This window comes from Cinclus cinclus, chromosome 11, assembly GCF_963662255.1.
Source record: "Cinclus cinclus chromosome 11, bCinCin1.1, whole genome shotgun sequence".
Classification (NCBI taxonomy): Eukaryota; Metazoa; Chordata; class Aves; order Passeriformes; family Cinclidae; genus Cinclus; species Cinclus cinclus.
The window spans coordinates 16,550,607-16,564,193 of NC_085056.1; positions in this window are offsets into that span (position 1 = coordinate 16,550,607).

Below are 13,587 nucleotides of genomic sequence, written 5' to 3' on the forward strand. Positions count from 1 at the left end.
CTTAAAAATGCGTTTGCTTTCAAGGCAAGCAGGTTCATTACAAAGTGAGTCTTTATAGTGTTCCAGTATTCATCTACAACAGAAATTATATTTCTTTAAGAAAAATTTCTGCCTAAGGCTTAGCAAGAAATTTATGATGCTGAACATAAATTCTGAATTCTGTGGTCAAACCTCTTGTGAGAGAATATACAATTACAGCAGACATACTGATTTCTGAAAAGCTTTAAAGATATGTAACCTGGAGAATATTTTCACCATTTTGTGTACCTGATCTATTTTCTTCTACTGGGGCTTTTCTGAACACCCACAGAACTCTTTGTTAGTGAGGTGATGCTGAATATTGCACCACAATGACTGACTGTGCCCTAGGAATGTGGATCTATATCTATTGAAGAATTAAATGTGGGATAAAGATGCAAAACTGAGATCCTGCCATCCTTTCTGGCCAGTGGTGCAACCTTTCAAGTGCCCTCAAGTAGGTGTGAAAGAAAAGGCAAATTTGCAGCAGAAATGCCAAACTACCCCCCCTTGTGACTTCTGCAAGCTGCGCTATTTCAAAATCCCTTTCAGATCCCAAAAGGAATATAAAGCAAGGTATCAAGTAGGCCATCATCTTTCTGTTAGCAGTGCATGTAATTTTCCATATTTTGGCATGAAATCCTAAGGAGCACACCAATGACAGTGTTTGTATTTGTAGTTCATATATAAGGTTGTTCTGTTATCTGTACTTGATAAACCCAACCCAGGCTCCTGTGAAGGCAATTCATAAATGTCAGCCAGAAGGGAGCAGACAGAAAAGTGGTTTACAATAAGCAAGTTTGCTTTTTATTAGCACGTTCAAACTACAATCTTTCCCCTCCAGTCAGGAACATCACAGGTAATTAAGCCAATGCTCTTTTGTCATGCACTAAAAAAGGAGATGTAAACTGAAACATAACAAGAATCATTGCCTGCTGGTCACAACTTCATTGTGGGGATGATTAATTCCTTTTGATACTGCTTAAAATATATGATTTAGGATGAATTCTGAAGGGGCAAAGTACCTGTATAAAGAGATGGACTAAATAAAAGATAACAGACTTTGCTGTAGCATTTCAATTAATCACTTTGGTAATTTTTTTTAGGATTAACAGAGATGAAGATTCAGGATCAGCAGATTAAAAAGTAAGAACAGCAAAAATGAGCCAAACAGAAAACACATTGTGTGTCACTCATCTATCTGCAAAAGATTTTCTGTCTGTTCTTCCCTCAATGCAGGATCTTCTCCCCAGTGTTAGGCACAGGAATTGTAAGTACTTCTGAAACATGGTAATTTCCAGCTGTCAGTGCCAGAGAAACCTCTCCGTGAGTGCCTCCGATGGGACCCATGTCTGGGGAAGGAGCTCCATCTGAATTCAGTGCACTAGGATAGTTTAATATTTCTTTTTTGGAATATCTCCAAGGAAACAGAGATGAATGGAAATGAGACAAAAATTGGGAAATCCCATCTCCCAGCTTCTGCTGTTAGGATCCATCTTACAAGCCAGAAGAAAAACACAACAACCAAACTGTCCCAAACCCCAGGACATATCTGTGGTGAGAATTTGGGTTAAAAAATGTACATGCCATGGTATTCTTTCTTGTGGGAATGAGGGATGAAGTTCTGCTATCTGGGTCTGACACAGGCACTGCTTTGTCTCATCATCTGTTCTTGTCAGTGAGAAAAGAATTAGGGGAGCAGACTCCTAAATTTTCCCTTCTACTCTCTCTTGACCTTGGGTGATATGAGGCTTTCTCCTACCCAAGCCCAGGAAAACACATAGAGAAATTACCATTTATGTTACAGAGAAAGAAGTTCTAATTCAGCACTTGATGGCCACAGAAAATGATACACAGAGAAAAAAGCAGTTTTTTTTCCAGCCTCCCCTTTCCCAAAGAAGCCTCCTCTGCTACCCCTTAGTTTCACCCAGCACACTCCTTACATATTATTTTTTATCATCTTTGAATGGGTTAGCTGGCAGAGGAAGGTCCAGTGACACAGTAGCAAAGGCAGGTGAATTCTTATTTTGGCCTAATTCAGGGGCACAGTGTAGATTAATTTGCTCTCAGCTCTACCACTGGTCATGAACCCCCCCTGTTCTCTCACTGTTACTGATGCTGCTACTTGCAAAGAAATGCCATTTTGCCACATGATTTCCCAGTTCCTACCTTGGTTCCAGAAACAACATTCAGCAAAACCCCACCTTGAAACCTTCACCCATTTTTACAGTTTAACCCTGTTACACAGAACAAAATGTGAATTTGTGGAATGTCCAGAGGGCAATGCTGAAACTCCACTGGAGGGGGCCAAAGCAGTTTGCAAATGGGTTTTTGGGCTAATATATGGATAGGCAAGATTAATCACAGTTAAACATGAGGGGTCAAACTGTGATGGAGCAATCTTTCTTTGTTTCATCAACAATGCCCACTATTAGCTGAGCCTATACCTTGAAATTAGGCCAATGGAACCTGGATGGAAAACTTGGTATTAACTCTTTAGACAAATTAAAAGGCAAGCACCCAATGAAATTAACTGTGCTCTCAACCAGTGCTCTTTCACAGCCACTAAATTTCTAGCTCAGGTAAAAAACTCCTATTTTTCTTCACTTTGGAATAAAAAAAGAAATATGAAATAACTATTTGGCATTTTAATGCTGAATTTGTATTTAGAACTAAGAACCGACAAAACAAAATCTGAAGTTCATGTGCAAAAACAACACTTTCAGGTCTTTTAGAAAAATTAATTTAGTCCTGAAACCTTTAAAGGGCAATGTATATGATAAAAGGATTATACAGAAAAGAATTTTTTTTTTTTTTGTCCAGAACTATTTGAAGGCTGAATACTCCAGGGTAAATAGTCTGTAATGCATTTCTAAGTAATTTTTGACAAATCAGCTATGAGCTGCTTCAAAACAATCAGTATAGAAGTAGAAAGTCTTAGCTGGGTTTAAACATAGAGATTGTTTTGTTATATATTTTCTTTTTGCTTGAATGGAAAGTCAAATAGCATATTTGTTCATTTAATTATTTATAGCCCATAAAACCAGTTGTAGAAGCACACTCACTTGGTAAAAAATGAGTTGTCCTCATTTTCAAAGTGCTCTTAAATTTTCTAGAAACCAGTCTGAGATCCATTCAGGAACATGATTTTTCAGCAAAGAACAAGACATGATTGAGCTTTTCTATTTGTTTCCTATTTAAAGAACATAACTGCAGATGACAGATAAGCAATTATTTTCAAATTGAACTTACATTCTTGAAATATTTTGCTTTATGCAAATCAGCTTGCACCAACATTTCTACAACTTTTGCCACACTCGAAGCCCTTCTTTCCACGTGAAAATGATACCTGTGAATCCCCCCTTGACAAACTTAGAGCTTATGCACAACATGAAAAATTGCAAAGAACCAAAGAATGTTTACTGGCAAATGGCATCTCTAAAGGACAAAGAAGCCAAGGCAGTCTCTTGGTAGCTGAAACATGTGACAGAGCCATGGGCAGCTTCAAAGCTGCTCTGATGCTGCAGCTGCCAAGCAGCAGCTGCTCCTGCTAGACAATCTTTGTGTCTTGGCACCCAGGCCTTGTGCTTGCCATTCAAAAACAGCAGAAAGAGTCACAGGATGCAGGATGGCAGCTACCCCTCCATAAATCATACAATATCTGAAAAAATCCCTGTGGAGATAGTGGGTGCCCTGGGAAGCTACAGTATTGCTCTGAAATGCTGACGCAGTCAGTCACAGGCTGGAAATGCAAACTGAAAAATAAATTTATTGTTAGAGCTCCTCTGTATTCCTGATAAAGTATCTCAGGACTCAGAAAAGCTCCTGCGGCATAAAGAAGTAATATTTTCATTATTTTGAAGAGAAGAAAGGTACCAAAGATTAGCTGGCTCAGGAAAGGTCACAGAGGGTGTTTGAGAGAGTAAGGACTTGAGTATGTCTCCCCGGAAACAAGGCTGACATGGGCCTGAATACATCATCCCTTCTTCCCTATGAAGAACAGATAATTTCTACACACAGCAAGATGTTTTCCATCTAGCAACTGTCAAGAATGAAACCAGTACAACTAAGAGAAATCACAGTTGCACAGAATCTCCTCTGAGCAGCCTTTCCCAGTGTTAATGAAGTGCCTTTCCTAGATATTGTACTTTATGCCATTTTATACAATGTTAAAGCAAATCCATAAATCATATCACTTTCTGTAATGTGATTCTGAGAAGTTAGCCTCTTCTCTCAAACCTTAAAGAATTTTATATTAAGAGCAGGCCTGATTTGATTGCTTCAGGCTTATATATGAATTCTTATTTTTATGGCTCCCTGGAAATAAATAGATTGCTGTTCAATCCTCTGTAAACTTAAAAGCAGCAACATGATGGAAAAATTTGGTGTTGGTGCTACAGCATCAATGGCCAGATTTAGAAGCTCACAGAGCTGAAATTTGAAAGCCTCAGATTCATTTCCAGACTCATTCCCTGGCAAGAAGGGATGGGGTGAACAGGACTGCACCCACTCCCTCCTGCAGCTGTTTGTCTCCAAGCACTCACTGCACACACATTCACTGAGCCAGTTTCTGTGTCTAGAGGGCAGCCTGGCATCAGCTTCTCTGAAGCATTTATATATTAGATCATATCCAGGGATCCAGCAACATTTAAACAAGACAGATGATTAAAAGATAATAGGAATGATGCATTATAGATTAAAGTGTAGAGTGAGAAGTTTTCGGAACATTAGTGTTCCAGAAATATGAACTATAAACCCATGTGAAACATTGAAAATCATCATATTTAGTGATAGTCTATGTCCTTTCAGTGGAAAATTGAAAATAAAACTAGTAGAGAAACATATCCCAATCGTACAAACAAATTATATATTTATAATTCTTTATTAGGATTTTCTGAAAAACACAGTTCTCATAATCACGCAGTGGCAACAGAAAAGTTATAAAAACTAATATTTGGCCTTAATACAGTCTTATTTTTATTGCACTACTTTGTAGGAACAACAATCAAGGAACTTCAGCTTATTAAAGCTCCAAAAAGAGAGAAAACAGCTTTCCTCCAGCTAAAGAAAACATGAGAGAAGAGATATGTCCAAAAATATACTGACAGGTTCATTCTCTTTGTTGTGTCACCTGTGGATTCCATCAAAAGAGGAAGGCAAACTCAAAATTACTTGGCTTCTGAAATATACGTACAAGGGATATTTCTTCTGATATATAACTGATCAGGTATTTCAGCAGTCTTGGAAATACTGAGGATTCCACTGGAAAATAGAGACGAGACATCCTCTGGGAGGCCAACAGTCCTGACCAGCTGGGCTGTCCAGGTTTCTTGACCCTCAAGTGGCCAAATGCCATGGAGAAGGTGCATCCTACTGAGCTGTTCCCTCCACCACTGCAGCCAAACCAAACCTGCTGCTGATCCCACCTTAGGACTGCCAGTGGAAAACATGTGTCAGGGATGGGACACCTGGTGTGTTCCCAGCTTGTGTGACCTCACTGCCATAAACTGGATCTCTTTGGGACATCCCAGTGTAGAGAGATGCACAAACTGCCCTGATAGATTCACATTTCAAAAGTACACTGTAGTGCTATTTAAAAGGGAGATGCAACCCTTTACATGCAGTTCTAAAGGAAAATGACACAACTGAAGCATGATTTGCAATATGAAAAGAGGGAACAAATTAAGTAAAGAGGGGTACAAGACTGAAGTAAGGACCAAAAGGGATCCCATTTTGTATTTTAACATTTTTCACTTTTTTGGGAGTTCTGCTATAGGGTGTGAATGATGACACAGACCAATAGCCAAGGCTCTGTGCAGAGTGCTGCAGTGAGGAGGATGTCTGGTGAATCTTTGTGTTCTGATTCCAGACTTTAAGGGAAGTTGTTACATTTGTTGAAATAATGAGTGGGAAGCAGTACTAGAAAATGATATAACTGCAACAAAAAGCTCACAAAAAGGCAAATAAGTCCCCCGTCCCCCCCTCCCCAGATATTACTTAGGTTAACTTGCTCACATTTGGGGGACTAGATGCTTGTTAACAAATAAAACATTACTATTATGTCCATGCTGGTTTGTTGCTGTGTTCGGCGCATTTCCTGATCTCTCTTGACTTTCAATTCTGAAATACACATTGTCAGGAACTAAAATGATTAAACTGTATAATCTGTTTATACAGATCATATGCTGAAAAGTGTCTTATTTTATATGCATCTGCTGTAGAATGATTCCAACAAAGACACCAAACAAAAGATGAGCTCTCAAATGGGGGAAGGCAGTCTTTACCTTCTCTTGACAGCTGCCTGCAGCCTCAAGCCTCCATTGATATACTGCCATATAAAAATATACCTATTAAATTATTTTTGGCATTTAAATCATATCTATCACAAAGGAAGCTGAATTCTTAAAAGTGCTGCATTTTACTTGTGCATCCTTTGGATTTTGCTTCATAAATGCTGCAGCTGAACAGGACTATGATATACTCTGTAAAGGTTAATAAAAGAAATTTTACCAGACATTTCTTAGCCTCATCCTCTGATTTCTCCATAATCTGATTTCTGAGACCTTCCCTCAGTATAATTAAATATGTCTGTGCTATTCCATGGTGCTAAGTTCACTTATACCAGCTAAAACCCCTCAATTGTTTGATTTGTCCGCGCAGCTACCTCACGTCCTCTCCATCTTTTGGGATACGTGACGAATACTGATGTCTTGCATGAGAAAAAGTTTGTACAGCCCAATCCACCAACATTGTCAATATTGGCTCCAGCTTACTAATTAACTTGAGAAAAGTGAGCTAATTAGCAGGGCAAACGAAATAGAATATCATTAGTTAGTCAATCAGTGGTGGTTTCCACTAAGTGAATGAGTAATTTCCACATATTCTGGGTCACTGTCAACCTCTCAAATTTCCCATTGGACTTACCTGTCCTGCAGCAAATCTTAAACTGAAAATATGCAACAGGATGACCTGGTTCAATTTACTACTAGTACTCCCACAGATCACCAGTGGTTACAGTCTGGAAAACACTGAAATAGCCTCAGTTGATTCAGGCTGGCTTCTGCTTCCTTCACTGAGAATAGAAAATGAGGCCAGAATTCTTCCAGGTCCCAAGAAACCTTAAAAGTTTTTCAAAAACATATCCTCACTTAGGAAATTATTTATTGAGGTATAAAACTTGCAGCCATAAAGAGAACCTGCCAGAAGGACAAGTGACCTAAGGAAACTGCTCTAAGTGGTCATAGAATTCCAGAGTGGGTTGGATTGGAAAGAATCTTAAAGGTCACTTAGTTCCAATGCCCTCCATGGCAGAGACACCTCCCAGTGTCCCAGTGTCCAACCTGGCCTTGGGCACTGCCAGGGATCCAGGGGCAGCCACAGCTGCTCTGGGAATTCCACCCTGTGCCAGGGCCTGCCCACCCTGCCAGGGAACAATTCCTAATTCCCAGTATCCCACCCATTCCTGCCCTCTGGCACTGGGAGCCATTCCCTGGCTCCTGTCCCTCCAGCCCTTGCCAATTGTCTCTGTCCATCTTTCCTGCAGCTCCTTCAGGCCCTGCAAGGCCACCCTGAGCTCAGCCCAAAGCTTCTCCTGTGCAGGTGAACAATGCCAGCTCTGCCAGCCTTTCCTCCCAGCACAGCTGCTCCATCCTCTGCTCATCCTGCTGCCTCCTCTGGGCTCTCTCCAGCAGCTCCAGCTCCTTGCTGGGCTGGAACCCCAGGGCTGGGGCAGCTCTGCAGGTGGGGTCTCACCTGAGGGGCAGAGGGGCAGGATCCCCCCTGCCCTGCTGCCCACGCTGGCTCAGCCCACGTTCTTGCCTTGTGTCTCATGTTAAACACCTTTGTCCTGCCTGGGCCCTTCCTCCGAGTGGGGCCATGGCCTGGAGCTCTTTGAGTGGTCCATCCACCACATCCCTGTCTCTCTGGTTTGGAGACCAGGACGTTATGTGGGAGAGTATCAAATGCTCTGCACAGATCAGGGCAGATGACATGATCTGCTCACTGGCAGCTCCCTAAGACGTTTTGAGTGTGACAGAGTAAATTTAAGATTATGGGCATCAGGCCGGCTTTTCCTGCTTGCCTTTCCTGTATCCCCAAACCTGTCTGCTGATCCCACCACACTGCCAGGCCTGCAAACACTTCTGCAGACAGGGAACAGAAATAATAGCAAAACACAATATAATACAACAGGCAGCCTCCAAAGAATGTGCTCAAATATGCTCTCACTGCAAGGTCCACTGCCCAAACTCGAGTTCATTTACTTTAGTGCTTAAAGCCTTACAGGAATGTCTCAGCTCTCTAAAGGCTCTGAGAGTTGCATGTGTAAACACTGAGTTTCAGTCAAGGCCCTTATCCTTTCACTGATAGCATGTAATTGTTTATGGCATCCTCTTAATACTAAAATAACAACAAATACCCAGCTGGAGACAAGGGAAAATGATAATGTGCCAAATACTCATGGTGCTTATGAATCTTGTCATTCCCTGATTTCAGAGCTTTTCTTATACGAGTTGTTTATTTTGTCTAATATCCATCTTTCACGTCTGTGTCATGCGAAATCTCATGCTACATGTACATTCAGACATCATAATGTACATTCAGACATCATAAGCAGTGTTTTGGAAATTAAGCACTTCCATTAGTTTAGATAACATCATCAGATTCAGTGGGAGAGAATGGGAGATTCAGTGGGAGAGAATGACTGATCCATATAAATACTGGTTGGAACAAGTGTGCATGATGAAGCATCTCTTATTGATTAGCAGATTTTCTCCTGTATATGGTATTTCCCAACATCCATAATCAAGCCTTCTCTGGATGATTAAAATAAATTCTTGATTTTGATAAATAGCCTGTCAGGCAAGGTTAGACCTATGATGTTTTTAACCATTGGCTGCACATTACATCCTCCTTTCAGATTTATGTAACAACATTCCCCGTTCCCCCCATCCCCCCTCCCCCCCCCAACCCACATACGATCCCAGAGAAATGCTGTATTTTGCTATGACAGATTTTGCATTTACTTCAAAAAAAAAGCCTGCTGAGAGCACGTGAGGGGATTGCATTCTGAGAGGGTACATGCTCCCTGTAGCCTGCTCTTCCCAAATCCATGTCTTTGTGTGGTCCAGCAGAGCAGTTTGTAACTCTGCAGTAAATACAGGCATTGGAAGTTGTCTTCAATGCACTTTCCAACATGATGTCTTGTTTTGGCTGCCATTTCAGAATTTCCAGTAATATTGAAACACATTGAATCACTGGGAAAAGCAAAGAGAAAGCTCGAGATGTGGGAACCTTTCTCCACCAAGCACAACGAGGTAAGGGGAATTACAGTGTCAGTGGAGGTGAGAAGACAGCAGAAGAACATCCTCCTGTGCATTCTGCATAAAATGGAAATGAGGCTTCATTCAAGCATTCCCGTTTCCCTAAACTATTCCATTTGCAGGACATCCATCAAGAGCATTTTCTCCAAAATGCTGTCTACTACAGCAAATACCACTTTAGAGACACAAGAATTCTTGGTTGCATTATACAGAGGGAGTCAGTTGCTACTGATGATTAGAATTTGTAAAAAAAAATCAATTAGTAACACAAAAATGGCAAATGTCTGGCAGAACTTGGAATCAGATCCTTAAAAATGTAATTTGTTGCTTTAAGCTGCAAATTATCTCCATCACAGAGGAGATAACTGCATATGATGCTCACATATAAATTTCAAAATCTTCAAATATGCAACTTTAATAAATAATTTAATTTAAGACAGATTCTTTTTTTCAAATACTTCAGTGAAAAAAATATTATCTTCAAATATATCACTGCTGTTCTTCAAGGACAATTTTTTACTTTCGCAAATAATATTTGGATTCCTTGGAGGCAAGCAAGACTCCAGTACAGAAAGCAAACATTAAGGCAATAAAATCCCAACACCACTTTTGTCCATAAGAGACCTTTCATGTGGAACACCAAAAATGGGCATTATCTCCTAATACTTAGTGGAGGATTTGAGCTAGCCCAAGTGAAAAGACTAAGCACTGCATCATTTCTATATTACATTTTTAAAGTATTAATCTCCTTTTGATTTAAAGCTGATACCACTTCATACTCTCTCCACTCTTCCTGCAGGTGTATGCTGAGCACGGAACATGTAGGCTCCAAAGAGCTCTGAAATGAAGCAGTGCTCAAAATAATGGGAATGCTTCTCCTAAAGTTACAGACTTGATTTATTAGAAATGGTTCAAACATTTTTCCTAATTAATGTGAGCAAAGTGCCTAACAAAACTAGAATAATGTCTCTAGCTTGGACTCAACTGAGACTAATACTCATCCTTCACACTTCGAGGGGCAAAGTTGGGTAGGAGAAAAGAGGGAGCACTGGTTTTAGTCTCAGTGACAACATTTAAAAGGTCCATTTAATGTTAGTATGTGAGCCGTGGTGGGTGAACAACTCTGTGTTTTTCCACTTAAATTGTAAATAAATCTTGAAATTGAGTTGAAAAATCTCACTATTACCTCATACCCATATTTCCCTTCACCTCCTAAGAGTCAGACACTTTAAAAAATATATGCAAATATATTTCCCTAGCACTGCAAAGAATTTGTGCTTCTACTTTCTGACAGATAAAACGAGGTGTGGATTCAAGACTCATCTCTGGAAGTGAATCCTGGTTAGATGTCTTGACAGTGGGAGTCATGTTACCTACCTTTAGCTTTCTAAAGTGTTCATGTCTGAAGGAGACTATGAGAGGTAGATTAACTTCACAGATACCATTCATAGGATATTTTTAAGCATAACATGTATCTGATAGTTTTTACTTCTCTTGTTTTATCCTTTTCTGCCATTTAAACAACATCCCCATTCAGTGTACTGCCTCTGCCAAAGCCCATTCTGGGCTCACTCACTGTACATTTGTCAGGGTTGTGCATTTTATTCCAGCAGCCAACAAAACACCAAAGTCCCTCTAGAGGTCTGTCTCAGAATGATTTGCCAACAGCTGTGACCCGTGTCATTGTCAGTGCCAGAATTAAGGTTTCAGGAGACCTGGCTTCCAGCCCAAAAACACCAAAATTACTACTCTTAGGAGAGATATCTAATGCTGAGAAAGAAGTAGAATCATTTCCCCAATTTGTATGTGCAGTAATTGTGGAGCCATATGTAAAAATCTACCACTAACCCAGCAACTCCAAATGCTGAATGCTGCATAAAAAGCAGAGGGGGACAAGACAGTGCTTCTTCCCCACTGTTTGCCATCTGACTTTCACAGACAACTTTCCATGTCGAGGGACAGCTGCCAAATGCCATGAAATCAGCCCTTTATAGATCCCTTGTGCAAGACATTAACTCAATTACTTATCAATGCCACTCACGTTGGCAGATGTAGATTGATGTACACAATCACAAAGCTGTGCACATCAGTTTCCTTTTGCATAAGCTGAAGCTGTGTCCCCAAAAGTAGATTTATTTCCAAATGTCAAAATCAACTTAGGTCAAATTATGAGAAACTTTGCCAAAGCACTTTTGCTATTGAAGCAACAGAACAGTTACTCCAAAACAGGTCTTCTGGCTCGGCCTTCAACAGCACAAGCAGTAAGGTAAATATTGGAATTTTGGGGATTGCTAGAAGGAATGCCTTAAAACTGTGAAGCTGTTTTTTTCATCCTGCCAGTGGGATGTGAGAAAAACACAGCTGAAAGCAAACAGGGAAGTGTTTGTAAGTGCAGACAACAAGGCTGAAATATGTTTGTTGTGTGTGTCACACTGATAGGTCACTGGCAGAGCTTGACAATACTCTTCCACAAATTACTTGTGGAAAACAACCCCACATTTTCAGATCGTTATCCAAAGAACAGCAGTATTGCCAATGCTAATGCAGACACTAAAGATCTTGCAGTCTTTTGACATCCAGTTCAACCTTGCAGTCAGCATGATTTGGTCAGGTTGGTAGTGTTTGCAGTAACTTGCCAAAGTCTACTGAATCACCTTTTAACCTCCTTAGATGCACAAGTCAACGCATTAAGGAAAAAAAATATAAAATCAGTTAAACTGAATGTATTAATATGGTATTTTTCTCTCCCCTTGGTTTTAGTTAAAAGCAAATATAACTCTTAATGGTACACATTCGTAGCAAAACCACAGGAAGTCAGGTAGAAAATGATTGACTAACAAGGAAGGCCAATGACACCAATAGCAGTAAAATGTATAATAAACTAAGGAATTACTATTTGATAGAGCCTTGCATGCATACACTCATACAGACATTCTTCTTCCAGTTACACTCAGGGATGCAAGCTGTCATTAGGGCAAAGTGCTAAAATGCTATGTAAAATTTCCTTAAACACTACGACTCTGCAGTACTGAAGGTACTGCAGTAGTTGAAAGTTTTGGCAGGTAAGTACATTAAACGTAGGTGTGAAGGCCATCTTTACTGAAAACAATTAGATTATTAGTTCTAGCTCCAGGGAAGAAAACCCCCAGCTTTAAAATATGAACTTTTCTGCATGAAGATTGAGATTTCATTTAAGATTTTTTACAGTTTTGTTTAATGTGTAAATGGGACCACAACTCCCACCCCAAAAACCTAAAAAGCCAGACCCCTTTATTCCAGGTAGACTGAGCTCACTTATTGAAGAATGTTTGACAAATTAATCCATTTTTTGGTAGTGAATTAGCAGTGGACAGGTTTCAATTTTTACAGACATCTTCATTTATTACAATGTAAGTCTGCCTACAGCTTGTTTATGAGTGACTACCTGGGTTGTTTTTAAAGTGATCAGCCTTTCATTATTCACTCTGTGGTGTGACTGAAACTGGCAATGTTAAAAAAATAATTTCCAATTCTTATTTGCTACCAATCCAGTCTGTATTTCTACTGTATCCAAAACTGTATTTGTACTGACACAAGACAGATTTGCAGCCACTCCTCTTTTGAGAAATTTATCTCTGGGCACAAGTAGGAGGTCCTGCCTCTGGAATTATAAAATGAAGTTCTATCACACACTAAATGAACTTCTCAAGGTCTTCACAAAGGAAGTCCAAGGTTAAACTTCAATGTTTATGTAAATCCATGTCTGAAAGCTCTGTTTCCTGCTATTATTATTGCAAGCAGAAATTTGTGAGTAGAATCATTCTCAGAAAATTGATAGAAAGACTTTAAAGACAGAGTGCTTTAAGATGTAACTCCCTTCACTGCTGCTCAGGTATGATTTATCTTTCCCAGTATGAAACCACAAAGTAATGACTAGTTAGTTTCTGGGTTGACCTAATACTAGAATTCCCCTTGTGCCAAAGTCATCACAGTTACCAATCTTAGAAATATTTTTTTTTTTCTCACAGAATTAACCAAAGACCTATCCAAGATTAGCCCACTGTTCTTTAATGTAAAACCTCACCAAAATTCAGATATGTATGTATCAAACATGCGTGTGGTAATCTTTTATGTTATTGACATGAGAATTGACTCAAATGGGTAATTGAAAAAGGTAATTTACAGTCTGGCATCTTGATTTTAAAGCTTTATTTTATTAACATTCACCAAGAGAGTAATCAATTTAGTGGTGAGGCAGGGCTAATAATTC